Consider the following 21,829-nt stretch of genomic DNA (forward strand, 5'->3'; position numbering starts at 1 on the left):
CATAAGAGCTGGGTGTCCTAAACTGCTCAACATGCCTCTACCACCAGCTCTGCCAGTCCCTGGTCTTCTTCTGTCCGGAACAAGGACATTCGAACACGGTCCTTCAGCTCTTCATTCTGATTCTTTCCACAAAATTAAGCACTGACCAACATAACGTGCCTAAAGGTGGTGTGATGGAGGTAAAAATGGCCAATAAGTAAATCCACAGAAACTATACCTTGTGTTGTTTATTCTCTTCCTTGTAGGTGGGTTTTCTGGCGCTGTTCTACTGGTAAAAGAATTTGAGGAATCTTGTCAAAAGCGTTTTTAGTATAGTAAATAGCTGGTAAATTATAGCATTAACGAATAGGTTAAAGACAGTTTTACAGGTTGGGGCGCCTGCATGGCTCAGGTGGTTAAGCGTCTGGCTCCTGACTGCAGCCCAGGTCCTGATCTCTCGGTTTGTGAGTTCAAGCCCCGTGTCCAGCTCCACACTGACAGTGCAGAGCCTGCTTGGGATTCTGTCTCTCTCTCCCGCCCGCCTCTCTCTCTCCCTTTCCCTCTGCTCATGTTCTCTCTCTCTCAAAAATAAACACTTTTTAAAAAGACAATTTTACAGGTCAATACAATTTTTCTCATTGTTTGAGAACTTAAAAAAAAATTGTTAGTGTCTAACTGTGCAGATCTAATCAACAAAACGTATGGTGTCTGTATAAAATACTATTCAGTCATCTTTTAAATGCAGAATATTTAATAATATGAAAAAATTCATGCTAAAAACAAAGTCATGTTAGAAAAGGTTTACCATAGGGGCAGCTGCGTGGCTCAGTCGGTCAGGCGTCCGACTTCGGCTCAGGTCATGGTCTCAGGGTTTCTGGGTTCAAGCCCCGCGTCGGGCTCTGTGCTGACAGCTTGGAGCCCGCTTCAGATTCTGTGTCTCCTTCTCTCTCTGCCTCTCCCCTGCGCATGCTCTGTCTCTTTCTGTCTCAAAAATAAGTATTAAAAAAAATTTTTTTTTAAGAAAAAGTAAAGGTTTACCGTAGGATGACAGTTTACTTAGGGAGAACAAAGCAAACAAACTTCTTACCATTTCTAGCCCAAGTGTCAGTCTCTAATATTATTCCTCACCGAAAGTAACCAGAATTCCTTCAAAAAAAAAATGGCTGATTTCAGCAACACCCTAATTCAGCGACCGCACTTAGCATCCCCGGTGGTGAAACAGCCAGGCACTGCACATCTCCCAGTGGGTTGCCTGTGGCATACGCGTAGAACTTGCCAGATAACTCTCTACTAGAACTGTAACTTGAATCTGTCAGCCTTAGATGAAAGTTGCACTTCATAGGAAATATATAGAAGAATAATTTGAAGGTCAACCAGAACTGATCAGACAAATCCAGAAGGTGAAACATTTTACAGGACAGATCTATGTCATGAAAAGAGGAGACTCTTCTAGATTCAGGGAGGGATAAGGAACACAACTGGATTAGTGTGCATTGAACTAGATCCTGATCCGGAGAGACAAACTCTAAATGATATTTTGAGGGCAACTTGTGAAATACGGTCGGGGAATATTGAAAATTATGATTGATCTTGTGAAGCGTGGTTAATATTTTCAGCTATGTAGAAAAAAGTGGTCAACGCATATTAAAGTATTCCAAAAATGTTAATGCTCATTAATGACAAAAATGTTAATGGTGGTGGAGTGTATAGGCTTTGGAGACAGGTCTGACTTTGACCCCTGACTTCATCATCGACCAGCGGGTCAAGGCATGTTAACTCTATGCCTTAGTTACCTCGTTATGCTATGCCTACCTTATAGGTAATGGGAATTGTACAAGATAATATATAGTTTAACAACTGTCTATGGCACTTTCCCATTAACCTCCTGATGGTTGACCTATTTTCTATTACAATTTTTTTTTTCTAAATCTCTCTGTTCCTGTTTTAAGCTTTCACTAGATTTCATCCTTATTTCCACTCAATATTCTTCTATTCTCTCTGTGCTGTGAGGACTCGGGGTGAAATTATCCATTGTTATCTCCGTGCCGCTGAGTACTCTGATTATACATAATCATTCACTTCTCTTAGATCTTTTTGTCACTAAAGAATTCAACAATCCCTGCTGCTGTGTCACTTGGTGACAGTTCATTTAGGACAATACCTTTTTTCTTACTGACTTCCTAATCTCCTTCAGCCCTCTATTTTCTAGAATAGTCCTGCCTGCTTTATTTTGGTTCCCAATTCTTTTTTTTTTCTTTAATTTTAGTTAACATAGAGTGTAATATTGGTTTCAGGAATAGAATTCAGTAACTCACCACTTACATACAACGCCCAGCGCTCAACACAAGTGTCCTGCGTACTTTATTTGCGATCGTTCAATCTCTCTTTTTTCCTCTCCCTCTCTCTCCCTCTCTCCCTCTCTCTCATTCAGTCTCTTTCTGTGTCATTAAAGAGAGCCAGATTTTCTCTCATATAAGGGAGAATAGTTTTTCTGCTTGACAGTGTCTACTTCTCATGTCTTTCTATTTCCTTTGTCTTGCTCCTCAGTGGAGTCTGAACCCACTTGGCTTGTGGCTTGAGTCCGAACCCACTTGGCTTGAACTGCCTCGCTGTCCACTCTCCAATTCTCTCCCCAGTTTGGGCTCTGACTTTTGTTGCCCTCAATTATCAGAAACAGCCATGATAAGGTCTTCCTTAACCTCTTCTTCTTCTTCTTTTTTTTTTTAACGTTTCTTTATTTATTTTGAGAGAGAGTGAGCAGGGGAGGGGCAGAGAGAGAGGCAGGGAGAGAGAATCCCAAGCAGCGTCCACATTGTTGATGCAGAGCCTGAGGCAAGGCTAGATCTCACAAACCATGAGATCATGACCTGAGCCGAAATCAAGAGTCCAACGAGCCACCTAGGCATCCCAACCTCTTTCTTAACTAAATCCAAAATCTTCGTGGTGATCTTTAACTTTCGGACTTTTCAGCCACTGGTAATTGTGATCAGTCTGTCTTAATTTACCTAGAACTGGCTTTCTTACTTTTCCAGTAATGTCTTTAACGCTCTCATTTGATTACAGCTACTTGTCATTCTCTCCCACCTGTCCCTCATTTGCACATGGTTTCCCTATTTTGATCATACTTACTTTGCAGTCCCTGCAATTTCTGTGCAAAGAGCAGAAACAGTGTGTTTTCTGCAGCAAATTCCCCCAAGAAAACAGACTGCTGAAGAACCAGTGTTAAGAGATTAAATGAAAATGATGATATGGCAAATGTCATTCATTCCTTTAAAATCTCCTACTTTTTCCTTTAGGGATCTGAATATATACGTCAATATATCGTTAGTCTCACTAATATGTGGCAAAGTGAGTTGGTTAGATCACAAGCCACCAGAGATCCTCCCTGCCCCCAGTGTAGGGAAGTATGCTTTTCAGTCACTCTGGGGGGGGAGAGGGGGCGGGTCCACGTTGCGTCCATGTGCCCTAAACATCATCCTGGGGTCAGGTCTCAGCGTAATCCCTCACTCTCCCACTGTTCATTAGTGTCCCTGGAAAAGCAGCCCAGAGCTCTAATATCTTCTTCTGTAAAATCAAAAAGAAGCTCATAGTACCTCCTAAAGGCAAGATAAGGAAAAGTTCTGTAAAGATACTTGTGTATTTGTTAACCACCCCCTTCCAGAGAGGGAAAAGGTGAGCAGGAGAAACATGGAATTACTTCTACCCAGAGCGGCTATGCTTTCTCATCCTTCTAATTTCTACATGAGACCGGCTCTGACTTCCCTTCCACGTCCTGCGGAAGTCAAAAGCCCTCCCCAGCATTGCTCCACATTCGTCTTGTTTTCATGAGCATCTTTATTCTGAGCTCCTTGTTTCTAACGAATTAGTGCAATTTGTGAACCGCCATGCCGCTGCCCCATCCCACCGCCCCGTTCCTATTCTGCACGACATTGATGCAGATGTCGAACCTGGACATCACCCATCCTGTCCTCCCCCAAAAGCCCAGCAAAAACAACACTCTGCCTACAGGGTCTTTCTTTGGGCAGCCAACTTTAATAAAAGTTGCAGAGGAAGCGGAAAGAAATATTACAGCAAGACAAACAACTTCAGTAGAACATTCCAGCCCTACCACTGTCTATTCCTGGGGATTTTTCTTTGGCCACCTTGTTCTGTGCTGCACCTCCAGGCTTATGCCACCGTGCCGACTTTATGCTCTCTGCTAGGAAGTTAATGCTCCCTAAAACTCCAGATTTTCTAAGTAAAGCCAATTCCCTCTTTTCTGTCTATAATCATAAACTTAGCCTCTTCACCAAACCAATTGAGGTCCTCAGCAGAAAAGGGTGGAGATGTCTTCCTTAGTAGCTGTATATGGCATTTTCACCATCCATTACATAATGGCTTGGTTCTTAACGAAAATGTGGCTGTGGTATCACAGTTGTTTTGTTTTGTTTTGTTTTAAATGCCGTTGACCTAGAGTTTATAGGCCTAAGAATAAAGAACTACCTCAGAGTAAACATAAGAAGTACAACACACACAGGATCAAGGCTACATGCAAATACAGTTTGGTTTCAGCCTTCCCAAATACCTGTAGGGGGGCCAAAAAAAAAAAAAAAAAAGACCTTGATAAGTACTGTTCAAGGTCTATTCTTATCAGTAAATGGCCTTGATCTTGGCTATTGGGTCCAGAGTTGAACAGGCCATGTATATAACCTACTGGCTTATGTTGACATTGGAAGCTTTATAGCTCTTCAGTGACAAAATGCTTGCTATTTCCAAACTTTCTAATATACACACAAATACACACTGTTACCTCTACTGATATTTCTTTGTCCTAAGAGATAGAGTTATCAGTTTACCTTTTTGTGCAAGCCAATTGTTTATAAGCTTTGAAAAGTATGCTATTTCAAGGTGAACAGAACAGGGAGAGGGAAATAATATCAAATATTCAAATAACACATGTCAATAGAACCAACTTTGGGTCCTCCTGCTTGATTAGAGGGAGATTTTCAAAACACTTATAGCACCTAATGTGTGGCCAGTATCAGATGAACCCAACGCAAACTGGAGGCTGGAGTGCGGGGTAAGTTCTTGCTTTCTTTCTTTGAACTTCCGTTAAGCAACCAACAAAAACAGCATGTCCCATGACATCAGTGCTTGGACCAATTTTTCAATTAAGTTTCGGTAGATCAGCACCATGGCAATGAGCTCACTGGGTTACATGTTTAAAGTTTTGTATTTCTCGAATGTTCATGTCTCATGTGGATTTCTGCAAAAGCAATATGGTTTATGGACACGTCATGGCTTGGCAGGAGGAAGACAATGACTATATAAACTGAAGTCTTGTCTTTATTCCACCACTTACCATCAATGGGACATTAGGCAAATCACTTCACCTCTCTAAAGTGTTCCACAACATAAGAAGTCATTATGTATCTGTCATCTATTGATTTAAGGCCTTCCTTGCTTTGCTGACCACTGTCTGTGAAATAGAGATCGTCCTTTTTAGTTTTAGTTTTTCTAAAATTTGTTTACATCTTAAGGAGTCTAGTACATTTGAAATAACTTGACATTTGATGAAAAATAAAGTTACTCTGTTGATAGCTGTCATGATCTTTCAGTCATCCCCCAAAACTTTTCTCAACATTTGGTCATAATAATAACATGCTGACTTAGAAGTCTATTTGCATGTATTTCTCCCCAAATAGGAAATCAACATAGATCACCGTTTCTGAAGATTCTTTCAACCTTGGAATGGTTGGAAGATTTCTTGAGGATTGTGACCAGACCAGAAGAGAAAACAAATATAGAGGCAACATATTAGTCAGTTATAGCCTTAGTTAGGTATTATTTGAATTTTTCTTTGGATGATTTACCTTAGAACTGTTTGGGCACATCCAAGCTCAAAGATAGACTTAACCCGCTGTACGCATAAAGCAGGATTTCTATGAGGGTAACGCTTCTTCTAGCCTGGCATTTTATAAGGCAGCATCACTTCTGGTCAAACCAGCCACAGCCCACCCAGACTCAAGGGCAGAGGGAACTGACCCCGCCTCTCAAAGAGAGGACTGTCATCTTTAGTCTGCCACAAGTTCATTTTCCAGAAACATCACTCCCAAACATTTTTTCCTAAAATGACATTTCAAAAAGCCATGATTGATTCTAAGAGTAACACAGGCACAGTATTTGATCTAAGATACAGAGACGTTCCTCCTTTATTTTGGAGTTAAGTGTACCCTAATGTGATGTAATGTGTGGTGATATAGTACAATGCAGATGCCCTCTTTGGGGGATCCATTTTCCTTGTTACATGACTTCAGAAAATACCCACTCTGGGTTAAGATAAGTTATTTCATTACAGTTGTGGGTGGTTGGCTAGGGAGAAGAAATCTTTCAAAAGGAATGCATACTTATGTTTATATCCAAAAGTCATAGTGAATGTGAACACTAATGTCCCAGGGTCTGGTAGTTGTGCTCTATCTACTTGAATAACCAACTAATGCTCATTCTTATTGTCAATCTCGTGTAGCATCTGAGGACCAGCTACTAGCAGCTAATCAATCAGCCGCTTTTAAGTACACATCGTCTTGATGGTCAAGGCTTTGCCGATAAAATCAGCAGGATACAAAACAACAGCCGGAGTAAAACCACTCCATCTGTTCAGAGCTACAGGTTATACACATTTAATTTGTCGGCTTTGGAATCTAGCCCTTGACAGAGGTCATCATCGTGCGAAGCGACCCTGCTGATGGGATTGAGCCATGAACAGGTGTGCCGTGAATAGGTGACTGAGTGCACTGACAGTCAGCACTTGGCAAGCTGGCTGGGTGCCGGGACGGCTACAGTCCCCCGACCGATGACCTCCGGCTTCAAGCAGACCTTTCCAGTTACCCCCATGTGCCTGAAGTAGAACAATGTCTCTATGTGTACCCTGTTGAGGGAAAAAAATGAAGAGCCACCCACCCACCCAAGGAATAGCTATCATCAAATTTTTAACTACCCAGGTTGGAAGGTCATCTAGCCTAAAACCCGGACTAATTTATCGACAAATATCTTTTTTTTTTTTTTAACGTTTATTTATTTTTGAGACAGAGAGAGACAGAGCATGAACAGGGGAGGGGCAGAGAGAGAGGGAGACACAGAATCCGAAACAGGCTCCAGGCTCTGAGCTGTCAGCACAGAGCCCGACGCAGGGCTCAAACTCACGGACCGCGAGATCATGACCTGAGCCGAAGCCGGACGCTCAACCGACTGAGCTACCCAGGTGCCCCTCGACAAATATCTTTGTTTGCTCACAATGGCAAGATTCTAGAACACTGATCTCACCGGCTGATTTTTTTGGAACCGTGGTAAAATACACATAACATGAAATTTACCACCGTAACCATGTTTACGTGCACAACTCAGGAGTGTTAAGTTCCTTCACACTGTTAGGCAACCAATCTCCAGAACTCTTTTCCTGTTGTAAAATTATAATTCTACCCCCTTAAACAACAACTCCCTATGGCTCCCTCCCTCTAGCCCCTGGAAATCACCATTCTCTTTTCTGCCTCCATGCATTTGACTCCTCTAAGCACCTCATGTAAGGGGTATTGTGCTGTGTATGTCTTCTGGTGACTGGCTCGTTTCACTTAGCATAATGTCCTCAAGGTTCACGTGTGTGGTAGCGTGTGTCAGAATTTCCTTCCTTTTAAAAGCTGAATAATATTCCATTGTGTGCAACTGCCACGTTTTGTTTAACCCACTGATATTTTACGCATGTTTTTATTATTGATAACAGACTTACTTCTGGAGCCTGATCAGGGCATCTAGAAGCCATTGCATTGTGATTCATTTTCATTTATTATCCCTTGTAAACAAATGCATCTGCCATAGGTCAACCACAATATTTGGGGGCAGGGGTGTTGGGGGGTTGTTTCTGTTTTTGCCTTGGTAATGTGTAACGGATGTTACGTAATATAAATAGAGCAAAAATTATTAGAACTCTAGTCCAGGTCAAAGCACTTGACTGTCTATGACATTGAATGAAATACCTTTGATGGCTGGATTCATTACAGGATTGTGTTAGTGAGGACTCCTGGTTGCCAAGGCCTCGAGGGCATCTCGCAAAATCTAAAGAGAATCTAAGGAGTAGAAAGGGAAGGACTGGGGCGCCTGGGTGGCTCAGTCGGTTAAGCATCCGACTCTTGATTTTGACTCAGGTCATGATCTCAGGATCATGAGATCCAGCTCTGCATCTGGCTCCACAAGCCTGCTTAAGATTCTCCCTCTCCTCTCTCTCCCTCTACCCCTACCAACCTTCCCCCCACCCCCATCCCCCCACCCTTTACTCTCTCTCTGAAGAAAGAAAGGAGGGAGGGAGGGAGGGAGGGAGGGAAGGAAGGAAGGAAGGAAGGAAGGAAGGAGAAGGAAGGAAGGAAGGAAGGAAGGAAGGAAGGAAGGAAAAGAAAGGAAGGAAGGAAGGAAGGAAGGAAAAGGAAGGAAGGAAGGAAGGAAGGAAGGAAAAGAAAGAAAGAAAAGAAAGAAAGAAAGAAAGAAAGAAAGAAAGAAAGAAAGAAAGAAAGAAAGGAAAAGGAAGGAAGGAAGGAAGGAAAAGAGAGAAAGAAAAGAAAGAAAGAAAGAAAGAAAGAAAGAGAAGGAAGGAAGGAAGGGAGGAAAAGAGAATGACTTATTTGAGGTATAAGAACAGCTGGACCCAGAACTCAAATGACATCAAGACCTTCTCCCTTGTATCTACCTCTCTCTTGTCTGTCAGCCTCATTCTTCTCTCTCTACGCATCCTGGCCTTCACCTGGCAGAAAATATAACAACTTCAGAACCTAACCGAACCGTTAACAGTTGACTGGCTTTAGCAACTGACTGGCTTTAGCAGCCTTCGAGGAGCCCAGATTCCCGAGAGCCCACTTCAGACGTGACCATGAGGCCAGTGAACACCCTGCCAGAGGGAGGATCCCAGGGCCTGGAGAACACAGACAAGGGAACATGATCGAGGTCTACTTAAGGCGCTACACACACACTTCCAGGCACAGAATCCTTATGGTCCCTGCCCTGGCGAGATTCCGTCTTCGCAGAGAAGCAGTGACTGCTGTGTTTCTTCTTTTTCCAAGTGGTGGTTTTTGTTGCAGTCACCAAGCTTTGCTTTACCACATTCCCATCTAGAACGTGACGCGAGCAGGGCCACTCCGTGGTCTCATCTTCTCAAGGTGTCTCTGATGATACAGCTCTGTGTGTCTGACTCCTTTGTCCCCACCTCCATCCCCGGTCCTCCTTCCCCACTTTTGCTCATGAAGGGCTGGGACCGTAGCAAGAGTGACGTTCCGCCCTGTCTACCCTTACCTGTTTTGTCAAACCCAGCTGGCCTGCCTCAGATCTTTCTTTCCTCACAAAGAGTTCCTTTACCCTCTAATCAGTGACTAGTGAGTTGAGATACAGCTTGAGGTTTCCCAACATTCTTACCGTGTTAGTGCGGGTCTGTAGTGATCTGGCCCTGCTGGGCCGTCCAACATTCATAGTGCACCCCAGCATACTCCCATCCCACAACCAACGGTTTGTTACTAAACACCTTCTGCCTTTCCCTTCTTGCCGATAGCAGCGGAAGGTCTTTGCACTGGGGCCTTCGGGGTACAGATCATTCTTGGCCATGAGTCACTTAGCTTCTGTAAATCTCAGTTCCCTCATCCGGAAAAAGAGCCAGTAATGGTATAACCCTCATAGGGTGATTGAGGCAATCCACGAGAGCCCCCAGTGCAGTGTCAACCTCATAATAAGCATGTAGAACATTTACTATTACTAGCAGTCTCAGTCCAAAATATTGGATGGAATTAGATACTTGGGATTTCAAGCAGCTTTAATAAATCAAGAAGTCTGATATGTGAAAATCTCAACAGAATGCCTATGTCACTTCCCATCAGTAAATTTCTTCTTCTAGGTGATTTATTTACCCATTCCCCGGGATATACACATCGGTTGGGGGTGGAGTTGAAGGGTCGGAAAATCTTTGGAATTCTTATCCTGAAGTTGGAGGTTGGCCTCTGACTTCCCTTGATCCTACACTTTGCAGCCTGACAGGTGAATCATGAGAGTGTTTTCTTTACTGGCAATTGCAAGGCTTTTAGGTCTGGTGGGGAGGCATAGCTGTACTCTGAGGTCAATAAGATTTGCAAAGATATGTTTACTTTGACTTTAGCTCTATTGGAATTCTGTAACCTTGGGCAGTTCTCAAATATATTTTTTCTGAAGGGCAAAGTCAAGAGGTTCTCCATCCCCTATCCTCTTCTTACGAGTAAAATAGAGATAGGGAGCCACCAGAAACAGAAGACGGTAGGGGCGCCTGGGTGGCTCAGTCGGTTGAGCGTCCGACTTCAGCTCAGGTCATGATCTCACAGTCCATGAGTTCGAGCCCCGTGTTGGGCTCTGTGCTGACAGCTCGGAGCCTGGAGCCTGCTTCAGATTCTGTGTCTCCCTCTCTCTCTGCTCCTCCCCTGCTCAGGCTCTGTCTCTCTCTGTCTCAAAAATAAATAAAAACATTAAAAACAAATTTTTTTAAAAGAAAGAAACAGAAGGCTGCTGGTCCTCAGGTTCTGAGAATTTGGACTTCCCTGATGAGACTTTTGGTTCTTCCCATCAACATCTCCCTCTCCACCCAAGGCCCTCTTGCCATGAGATGGGAACTCTGGCAGTGCTCCACTCGGGCAGCCATTTATACTTTTGCCATTTTATTTTTCCTTCAGTACTACCTCCCTGTGGGTAATGCGCGTAACAAATATATTACCTCCTACGTAACCCAATACAGAAAGTTCTCATTTTTAGCCCCAGAACATTTTGAAACCCAGAGTACCAAGCAATCCCTTGTAATAATCACCAAAGCTTCTGGAAGGCTTACTTAGTGCTAGGCGGTGTTTTAAGGACTCACTGACTACTCATAACAGCTCTGTGAGGTGGGTGCTTTATTATCCCCTTTTTAAATGTAAGGAAATTCAAGCACCGAGAGATCAAGATCATGAGGCTAGTAAGTGGAAAATCTGAGACATGACCGCAGGTATTATGATTCCAGAATCAGACTCCTAGCCACTGTGCTATACAGCCCCAAAGATGGCCCCAGTGATCCCTGCCTTCTGGGATTCATGCCTTGTTTGGGAGCTAAAAATTTTGACTTGCTTCTAACAATTAGAAGACGGCAGAAGTGATGGGATATTACTTCTGAGGTCAGGTCATAAAAAGACTGTAGGGTCCATTTGGGGCCTCTTGCTATCTCTTGGGTGACTCTCCGTGGGGAACGCCAGCTGCCATGGCACGAAGCAGCCCACATAAGTAAACCCACACAAGTAAACTGGATACAAATTTCTCAGGTCTGCCAACAGCTACATGAGAGAGCCTGGCACCGGATTCCTCAGCCCCGATCCGGCCTTGAATGACTACAGTCTCAGGAAAGACCTTGAGCATCGGGCACCCAGCTAAGAGGTCTGGACGTCTGGCCCGTAGAAATCGTGAGTTAATATTTATCGTTGTTTTAAGCTACTAAATCTGGGGGTATTTTGCCATACAGCAATAATACAACCGCTAAACAATACTGCTCGGTTTTTTGTTTGTTTTAAACCATACGAGATATTACAACGAGAACTTGCGTTTCTTAACAAAGCCTATAGTTAGCGAGGGCACTTGGCTGTTTGTGGTGCCTGTGTTGATTGCTTACTCCGAGCAAGTTCTTTTATGCATATACAATGAGAACTATTTCTATAACAATTTCATGATGGATTTTGTGAAACTTATCGAAGACTTTCTGAAATTCTAAATGTGTCCACTGCATCCTGTTAATCTGATGCCTCCCTCAAAGAAATCCATTTGCCATGCCTACCTTCCTGGAATTATGTGGTCAACTTCTGGTTAATGAGACGTGATCATGTCATATGATGGAAGCTCCATGAGCTTGGGCAGTGTGAAGAATCACCCCTAGGTGGTGACCCAACTTACCTTCCCCATCTGGTGCTTTCAGTGTCTTTCTTTTTTTTTTTAATTTTATTTTTTTTCAACGTTTTTTATTTATTTTTGGGACAGAGAGAGACAGAGCATGAACGGGGGAGGGGCAGAGAGAGAGGGAGACACAGAATCGGAAACAGGCTCCAGGCTCCGAGCCATCAGCCCAGAGCCTGACGCGGGGCTCGAACTCACGGACCGCGAGATCGTGACCTGGCTGAAGTCGGACGCTTAACCGACTGCGCCACCCAGGCGCCCCTTTCAGTGTCTTTCTTACACCCTCTTCTGTCTTTCTTTTTTTTTTTTTTCTTCATCTCTGTGTGAGTATGAGTGCATCTGTGTGTGTGTGTGTGTGTGTGTGTGTACAGGAAATCTGCTTGTGATCTTCTCCTCTGGCACAAGTGAACATATTCTGGCCAGAAGCTTTTCCCTAGATTCTTACAAAATTATGAAATTATTTTCATTCAGGTGAATTAAATTGTTTCAATATTTATCGGTGTCGCTTAGAAACGATGAGGAACTGCAATGTGGTCTTGTGCATCTAATTTGTACATTTTATTAATAAATTTGAGCTCAGAACCTCTTTAACATATTTATCAATAGAGGCCAAGGATGTACGTAATCGGTGAGTCACTAGCCTTTGTTCCTTTGGTCTTATCCCCATAATCATGAGAGGGTCCCTTCCTTTGAAGATTTACCATCACAGTTTGGGACATTCAGGAGGGTCCCCCCACCATCCTTAGCATTTAGTAATCTGTGATATTTGTGTGCAGGAGTAAGTCACTTACCTGGTGAATAGACGCTTGAACAGCAGTGGTGCTTGGGGGTTTGGGTGGTCTTAAAAATACATCTCTGACTACCAAGGGGCTACTTTATGTTTTCTTTGTTTGTTTGTGTTGTTCTCTTGTTTCTCCGCAAAGTCCTTTGGTTTGGATCGTGTTTAGCCTGCCATCTAGTCTGGAGATGTTTTATTATTTGCAAATACTTTTTCCTTGTTCTTTTTGAATATAAGTTGCAAAAGGTTACTTAAAGTGTGTGTGTGTGTGTGTGTGTGTGTGTGTGCGTGTGTGTGTGTTGACCGGCCGTATTTGGGCAGGCCTGCGGTTTTTTGCATTCTTACCCATCAGCCTTGCCACTGCCCTTAAGTGACTTTAGATTCAAACGCTGATTTACCGAAGATATAGCGATGGTTACATCATTTCACCCAAAGTAACCAAGCTGAATACTTTGCAAACAACTGTTGACCCTAGATCTCCTGCCAAAATTTCAAACACCATGAGACAGCACTGGAAGACATCCAAAGAGGGTTATTAGTTTGGAGCACTGAGGCCAGGGTTGCTCTGCAAGACTCATACGGTGCACAAGGGTTGATAACGGCCGAGCAATTTTGATGAATAAAGCAAAAGGCTTGTTTTGTAAGTGAGCAGTCAGATAGAAGAGGCGACCACTGTGTCCCTAAAACAGGGCCAGCCTCCAAAGAGCAATTGTCTCCAGGCCTGACTGCAGGACCTTAGGAAGACAGCTTCACCCGTCTGCCACTTGACATCCTCTGATATAGGATGGGGTCTGTTTGTTCTGAAGTTAGAAGTTACACTTTAAATACCTGCCCCCGCCCCAAAGGTATCATGTTATTTTAAATCCACCCTTAGGTATACATGCTGTTGGAATTTCATCTGTCTGGGCTCCTAAAACAATTGAACTCAACTCTGGACTCTTGGAGGGCAGGATTGGGTCTTTTCATCTCTATGAATTACCAATCCCGGCACCATGTCTGGGCATTCGGCAACTCCTAACTCTTTCATGAATGAAAGATGGGTACTGGGAGATGAGGAAGGGACCGCCAGAGAGTAAGGCTCACTTCATAATTGCACCTTGCCTTGTTCTCAAGTCTCAGGCTAAAATCATGTTGGGTGAGTCACCGGGGGTCATTCTCGCTGCAGAAATGCTATAGGCTCTGGGCAGTTCAATATTTGTTATCTCTAGCTGCAAAAGGACCCACTGCCTGCAGGTAAATACAAGGTCCCAAATGAGGCTGAGATTTGCTCTGTGGCCCTATTAGTCCTACAATTACCTGCTTACCCAGAGGAAAACAGGAGTGAGAAGGGGCCCCACTATGTGTAGATACTTATGCTGCCCTTCTTACTCTTGGGTTGCAGTAAACATACGGACAAGTTGACCATAAAGCAACAAGAGTCATCATCAGACCAAATCAAGCCGTTACGTACGTTCTCAGAGGAGGGCTGAGCACTGAGTGGGGGAAAGGGCTGAGGAAGGGCTGTTGGTAGTGGTTCTTCGCGTCTCCTTCCCCATCACGAGCAATCAGCTGGTCACAGGGGTGCACATCGGTCTCTTTCCCTAGAAAGCAATTGAGCAGACGCCAGCCATTACTGGAATGTGCCCCTTGCGGGGGTCTCCCTTCTGCCCCACCCCCCACAAACAGCTGATCAAAGGATTCTGAGAGGAATTCTGGCAAATACAATTCCCTTCGCTCTATTGCATTTCCGTCGCCTCTCATGGGTTGGCTCTGAGGGCAGCTGCCCAGCTGACCCACCCCTTCGTTTGATTCCGATTCCGAGGGGGGCTAGAGTACAGCACAGAGGAGCAGGCTGAGAGCTGAGAAACAAAACCTCAGAACAGCCTTTTGTGAGGTTGCTCTAAATTTTTGGAGAACAAGGTATGTGGGGGGACTATTTGGAATGAGTTAGCACGTGGGACTGGCTGGAATTTGAGATAAGAAGTCTTTATGAAAGCAAGGGTCGAGGGACATGGGAAAGGAGGAAAGCATACAACAGCGAGGCAATTTCAGTTTTAGAAACGCCTGGGACATGCCTGTTTTTTGGTGGCATACACATAATAAGCAGATTTATTTCTCACTGATGCAACACCCAGCATGTGAGTCAGGTGGCCCTTGTCCATCACGTGCTGGCCTCCAACATGTTATCTGCAGTCACCACGGTGAGGGAAAAGAGAAGTGGCTGATCTCAGAGAGGGTTCCTAAAGGCCGGGTTGGGGGCAACCAACAGCTCTGGTGAACTCATCCTGTTCACCAGAACCCAGACATCTGGCCCCAAACTCACTACAAGAGAAGCCAGGACAGGTAGTATCCCATGTACCTAGGAAGAGAATGAGGAGATAGAATCTGAAGACCCATAACATTGTCTCTATAGCAACCCACCCTCTGAGCACCTCTAACAATCCCACTGTTCTTCTCATTCATGGAACACACTGACCCCGACCCAAGGGGAGCTCCTTAGGGGGACTGTCAGCCCCATTCCAGCTAAAAGTCTAGGGTCTCCAGCAGAAGGCCCATCAAGTCAGAGATGCCTCCTCTTGATCTGGGCATCTATGAACTAAAAAGGCACACCTTGGACTGATGAACCAGGGTTGAGTAGGGGTCGGATAAGTGCAAGAAAACACTCCCCTTTAGAATAGGAAAGAGTGGGAGACATACAGCGGTCAATGTTCTACAGCCATTCTGAAATTCCCAGGCCAGACACTGTGAAGGCCTTCTAACGTGAAGGGAAGCTCCTTGATTAGTGTTGGATCACACTGTCCGAGAGGGAATCCCTTGGCCAATGTTATCTGTCATGTCTGACGTGGGTACTGGGAAGGATGCCTTCATTGGAGGCCGCACAGCCATCTCAGCCAGCTCTCTGTTGAAGGAGTTTAAGATGGGTTATAAGTCTTCATGGAGACTGTGTGTGATGGCATTGCTCTTTAGGAAAAAGTCAGATTCATGGGGATGAGAATTGAGGTGCCTTAGTCCCCCCCCCCCCCCAACACACACACACATACACACCGGCTGGTTCAGGGGCCCCGTACCCCACTCCCTGTCCTCATGCAGAAGCAACTAGCCGACCACTGGCTTCTTCCCAATCACCACTCTGTGTGCCCTGCCCCGTTCACTTGTCACGTTGGTAACGCCTAACTCCTCAACTCATTTCTTGATCTCTCTCACCTTCCCTACTGGTATGGACTGAATTGTGTCCCCCCCCGCCCCAATTTGCATGTTGAAGCTCTACCCCACAATGCTTCAGAATGTGACTGTCTGAAGACAGTGAGTTTACGGAGATAATTAAGGTTAAATGAGGTCACATGGGTGGGCCCTAATCCCATACGGCCGGTTCCTTGGAAAGCTATGCCAAGACACCAGGGATGTGCATGCAAAGAAGAAAGCCTGTGTGAGGACATAGTAAGAAGATGGTCACCTACAAGCCAGGGAAAGAGGCCTGCGGAGAAACCAAACCTACCAACACCTGGATCTTGAGTTTCTGGCCTCCAGAACTTGGAAGCCACCCAGTCCGTGGTATTTTGTGATGGCGGCTCTAGGAAACGAATGCACTGACCTGTCCCATTTCCCCCAATTCTCCTTTACGTGCTCTTAGCCTTCTCCCTAACACCCCCACACCACTGCTGACACGGCTGAATGAGAAGTAAATCGAACGGATATGCTTTGAGGTAAAATTAGAAATAGCTTTCTGCCTCTTGTTATCCTCAGCTATAAAATCAGGGAGTATCCTTCCCTTAGAGACTATGATTCTAAACCGCCTCCTGTAAAATTACCTCCTTCGAAGTACCCAGATGACTCTTCGGGCTTCATATTCCATCTCCCATCCTCCTCTAAGACATATTTTCGAGGTAAATCAACCTGTTCCTTAACTGACTTAAAATATTCATATTTCAACAGCGTTCCCCCCCCCCCTTTTCTTTTGCATTGCAAAATTACTCAAAACAGAATGACCCGCGTGACGTTAGGGATTAAATCAGCTTTTGTTGGTTTCTCTGAGAATTCAAACCCCATTTATAATGTAGTTTCGTCCATACAATATGTTCTGAGTCCCCGATATTCTATTCACAAGTGCATCTTCGGAAATTACTACATAGGAGTTGGGACTGTCTAATAAACACGGTTGAATTGAAAGAAGTCACATATCTAGACGCTATTTCTTTGGCGATAAGCCTTCGTTATTATGAGACGAGCAGCCTGAGCCAATTCTAACATGAGTGGAAATCCAAAAGGTGGCTGGCCTTACAGCTCCATAGGAAACTACACAGCGAACGAGTTACCTCACTGTGCCACAAGCGAAGGCCTGATTATGACCATTTCCGCAACTTCAGTTAATGACAAAGTACGGTATAAACATGAGGTTTTCCGTAAATGAATGCACCCTGAAGGGTTCTGTTGGCTCTCTTGCCCGGTCTCTGCTGCATGTTCTGCCTCTGTCACCGCTGACCAGGCCACCTGTCTGCCTCGGGGACCCGTGGGCCGACTGCTCAGCCGGGCGAGGGGCTGAGACGCTGTCCACTTCGGCTTTCTCTTCGCAAATAGTGAACCCACCTCATCACGCAATCGGGTGCTGAGCTGTGTTCTCAATTCTGTGTGTAACTCTTTCCCAATAGTTTAATAGAGTGAGAAATCAATAGAAGGAAAAAGGTCTGCCAACAAAGCAGCCAAATAAAGCATTTGCAACTTGTGGAGCCTGGACTAAGGCAAAACAGGGGACCCCCACACCCCCACCCCAGAGCACGGAGCGCCTCCACACGCATCATTCATTTCCTTTGGAGCTGTGTTCAGACATCGGAACTCCTGCTGTAGGTAGAACCCCAGTCCGGAGCACTGGCGAGCAGTGGAGGGGAATAAAATACAGTTAGCCTCCTGTGGAACCGGCTTGCCCTGGAATCACTCCAAAGAAGTGATGAAGTAAAGGAACTAAGGTCCATATTTCTGAGAAACTAACTGCTGAGTCTGCCTAATTGTCCTGTGTTCACGCCAAAACACCCCCGGGACACCTGCCCTCGCTTCTCAAGGGCAGCCCTTGACCGACACACGTTACTTGGAGCACCGAAGGCTTCCCTAAATCCCTGGACCTACCTTCTCCCTGGCCGTATACTCACCAACACACTCAAAGAAAAATTCTGAACAAAAATAGTTTCCTGGATGTATTTCCCTACATGTATGTGTATATATATATATATATATATATATATATATACACATGGTTTTTTTTAAGTTTATTTATTTATTTGGAGAGAAACAAAGCTCAAGCGTGGAGGAGGGGCAGAGAGAGAGAATAGAGAGAGAGAGTCCCAAGAAGGCTCCACACCATCAGCACAGAGCCCGATGCAGGGCTCGATCTCATGAACCCTGAGATCATGACCTGAGCTGAAATCAAGAGTCGGATGCTTCACCACCTGAGCCACCCAGGGGTCTCTCTGTTTGTTTAAAAAAAAGACAAAAACAAAAACAGGGACGCCTGGTGGCTCAGTCGGTGAAGCGTCCGACTTCGGCTCAGGTCATGATCTCAGGGGTCATGGGTTCAAGCCCCGAGTGGGGTTCTGTGCTGACATTTCAGAGCCTGGAGCCTGTTTCGGATTCTGTGTCTCCCTCTCTCTCTGCCCCTCCCCCACTCATGCTCTGTCTGTCTCTCTCTCTCTCTCTCAATAATATAATAAATAAGCGTTAAAAAAAATTAAACAAAAAGAAAAACAATTTCTGTTTCCCAGGGAGTTGAAGTGAATCTCTCTTTTTTTCCTGCCAGAAAAGTAAAACAAGATTATGTATTGATGGAGCACCGGTGACAGTGGGGAAGAGAATCCATACCTCACTTACCACCTGGTTCCCTCATCCCTTTTTCCTCCCAGAAGGTTCAGAGGAACCAGAGACAAAAACGCCAAATTGGAAACTTAAAAGGAAGATAATTACAAATGAAAACCCTAGCGAAAATCACTCGTCAAGCCATCTTTCTTGGTAAAAGCAGACGTGGCGAAGTGTGAACGTGGCCGATCTGGATGGGAGTGGGGGGCGTTTTCACTGTGTTCTCTAACCTCTTCTCAGAGTTTGAAGTTTTGCAAAATAGCACGTCAGGGAGATCGTTCTTTCTCCTGTAAGCTCTCCCTTGTGTCAAAACCTGTCTCACACAAACTCTGAACATTCTCAAAATTATCATTCATTTACTCCGTGATAAATTGGCTCTAGAACTCCCAACGGGTCCATCTACATTCTGATTAACTTAACAGCAGATTTGGGGTAACTTTCGCTGACTGGGAAGTGGTTTTTAGCAAATGGGGTTAAGGATACCAGACATTGTTGTGTATTGCTTTTTTTCAAATAAAGGCTGGAATTCTATAAAAATATCGTAGTATTGGGGCGCCTGGGTGGCTCAGTCGGTTGGGCGTCCGACTTCGGCTCAGGTCACGATCTCGCGGTCCGTGAGTTCGAGCCCCGCGTCGGGCTCTGGGCTGATGGCTCGGAGCCTGGAGCCTGCTTCCGATTCTGTGTCTCCCTCTCTCTCTGCCCCTCCCCCGTTCATGCTCTGTCTCTCTCTGTCTCAAAAATAAATAAAACGTTAAAAAAAATTAAAAAAAAATATCGTAGTATTAAAGTTTATGAATACTTGTAATTTTTCTATTTTTTTCATGTATATCTTTATAGATAAAGAAATGAACTTGGTGGAGTCTATGAAAAAAAAAAAACAGCTAATGCCTCTGGTTTGGAGAGCAAGGTCCTTAATGTTAAATATATACCGACTCGTTCAGCGACTACCGTTGTCTGCTGGAGATTTCTAGATTCGGGCCTGTCCTGGACCTTGCTGTGCAACCTTTTTAGCAAAATCGCTTCTCTCTCATCAGATACCAGTTTCTAACTAAAAGGAGAGCTTAGACTAGAAGAATCTGAATAATCTGTGATGCTCTGCGAAACTTGAATGCCTCGGGTGCCTCGGGTGTCCAAGCCTCTGAATTGGGATCGGTCGAGGCGATGTAGAGAAGGGGCTGGTGAGTATGACATTGGCATTCGGTTATCTATCAATGAGATGGAGGCTGGAGCCTGAAACCCAGCCGCCCCAAAAATGTCTAACACTGATCCTGAGAGGGACAGACGGAGACTCCACAAACAAGTCCGAGCTATCGGTGAGGCAGAGGACTGCCTTCCCCGCGAAAGGGACCACAGTTGAACGTAGCGACTTTGTATGTGATTACACAGCAGCTCCTCGCACACGCGTGGTTGGAGTCCCACCGCCAGCACCCTGGCAACCCTGGACCAGCTGAGCGTGGCCAGACGATGCTCCCCCACGGTCGAGATTTTAGGAGAGAAATGACACTACGGATTCTGTTAACTGTGGCCTACCTTCGACGACCTGAGTTCAGAGACACAGCCTGTCACTCTGACTTGCCACGAGGTGGAAAAAGTTGGCTCTCGAGAGGGAACAGCCCGGATTCCAATACGCTGCCCCTGGCCAGCGCTGTAACCTCGAGTCCGTGACTTGACCTTTCTGGAGTTCCCTCTGTCTCTCCTCTCTCACACAGGGGTAAGAGTAACGAGCACCTCCAAGGACTCTTAGGAGGATCAAATGACATAAGTGAAGCAAGTGAAGTGAGTGTTCAGGCTTGGACCCGGACTGCCTCACCCTGAATACATGGACCCGTTAGTAGGCTTTTAGGCTTTACAACCTAATAAATCTGTGAAGCTTTATAACCGCATGTTCTCTGTGCCAACTACTCAGCCCCGCAGCGGCATTACAAGAGCAGCCGAGACACGAACACAAGTGGATTTGCTTGTGTCCCTGAGTAAGACCTCACTTATGGATGCGGAGATCTGAAGTTCGTGTAATTTTCAGACGTCACGAAATAGCCTTTCGACTTTCTTGCACCCGTTGAAAGCTGTACGCATCATTCTTAGCTTTCAACCTATGCAAAAACAGGTGGAGAGGTACCTTTGGCCCACAGTTGTATCCGCGGCCAGCCCTTACTCTACGAGAGTCAAGACGTGGAAAGATGTATAGACACGTTCTCCAAGCTGTAAAATATATCAGGGAGCCACAATTAGAAATTTAGCGTAAAACAGTTTGCCATAGGGGCGCCTGGGTGGCTTAGTCGGTTAAGTGTCTGGCCCTTGATTTCAGCTCAAGTCCCGATATCAGGGTTCGTGGGTTCAAGCCCTGCATCGGGCCCTGTGCCGACAGCTCAGAGCCTGGAGCCTGCTTGGGATTCTGTGTCTCCCTCTCTCTCTGCCCCTCCCCTCCTCACTCTCTGTCTCTCTCTCTCTCTCTCTCAAAATAAGTAAACATTATAAGTAAACAATAAGTAAATAGATAAAACAATTTGCTATAAAAACAGAATTTTGTCCATCTTGAACCATATAGAAATGAGTTTAATTTTCTTAATATGTAAAATAACCCGCACAAGAGATAATTCCATAGTAATATTAAATAGCAAGATTAAAAATCTTCAACGACTTGTATGAAGTATGGAGGAGATTTTTGAGTGAAGGAATATTTTGTTTTTTCTAAGAGATGAATAATAAGCAAAATTATCACAGCCTGTCACTAGGTGAATGTTTGAAGCATTCGCAATATTAAGAACTTAGGGGTGCCTGGGTGGCTCAGTCAGTTGAGCGCCGACTTCGGCTCAGGTCACGATCTCGCGGTCCGTGAGTTCGAGCCCCGTGTCGGGCCCCTGTGCTGACAGCTCAGAGCCCGGAGCTTGTTTCGGATTCTGTGTCTCCCTCTCTCTCTCTGACCCTCCCCCATTCATGCTCTGTCTCTCTCTGTCTCAAAAATACATAAACGTTAAAAAAAAAATTAAAAAAAAAAAAAGAATTTAACATACGCACACGTTCACACGTTTATTTCTGAAAGGTCAATCATTTCAAAATTTTCAAATGTAACAGATTTTCTTAGAATTTGTAGTACAAGAAAAAAGTAAATTATATTTACATATATATACATACAGAAATATCAATAAAAATAGTACAGCTGAAAACTCCAATGTTTCAAATATTTTACCAAGGCACTGTTGTATACAGGAGTTAAAGACTACCATATAGCCCACAATTACTTTTCCTTCAGCTACAAGCCACTTAAAGATAAAACATATTTAAATAAAACCCAATGTCGAGCTATAG

Source organism: Panthera leo, chromosome F2 (genome assembly GCF_018350215.1).
Source record: "Panthera leo isolate Ple1 chromosome F2, P.leo_Ple1_pat1.1, whole genome shotgun sequence".
NCBI classification, from domain to species: domain Eukaryota; kingdom Metazoa; phylum Chordata; class Mammalia; order Carnivora; family Felidae; genus Panthera; species Panthera leo.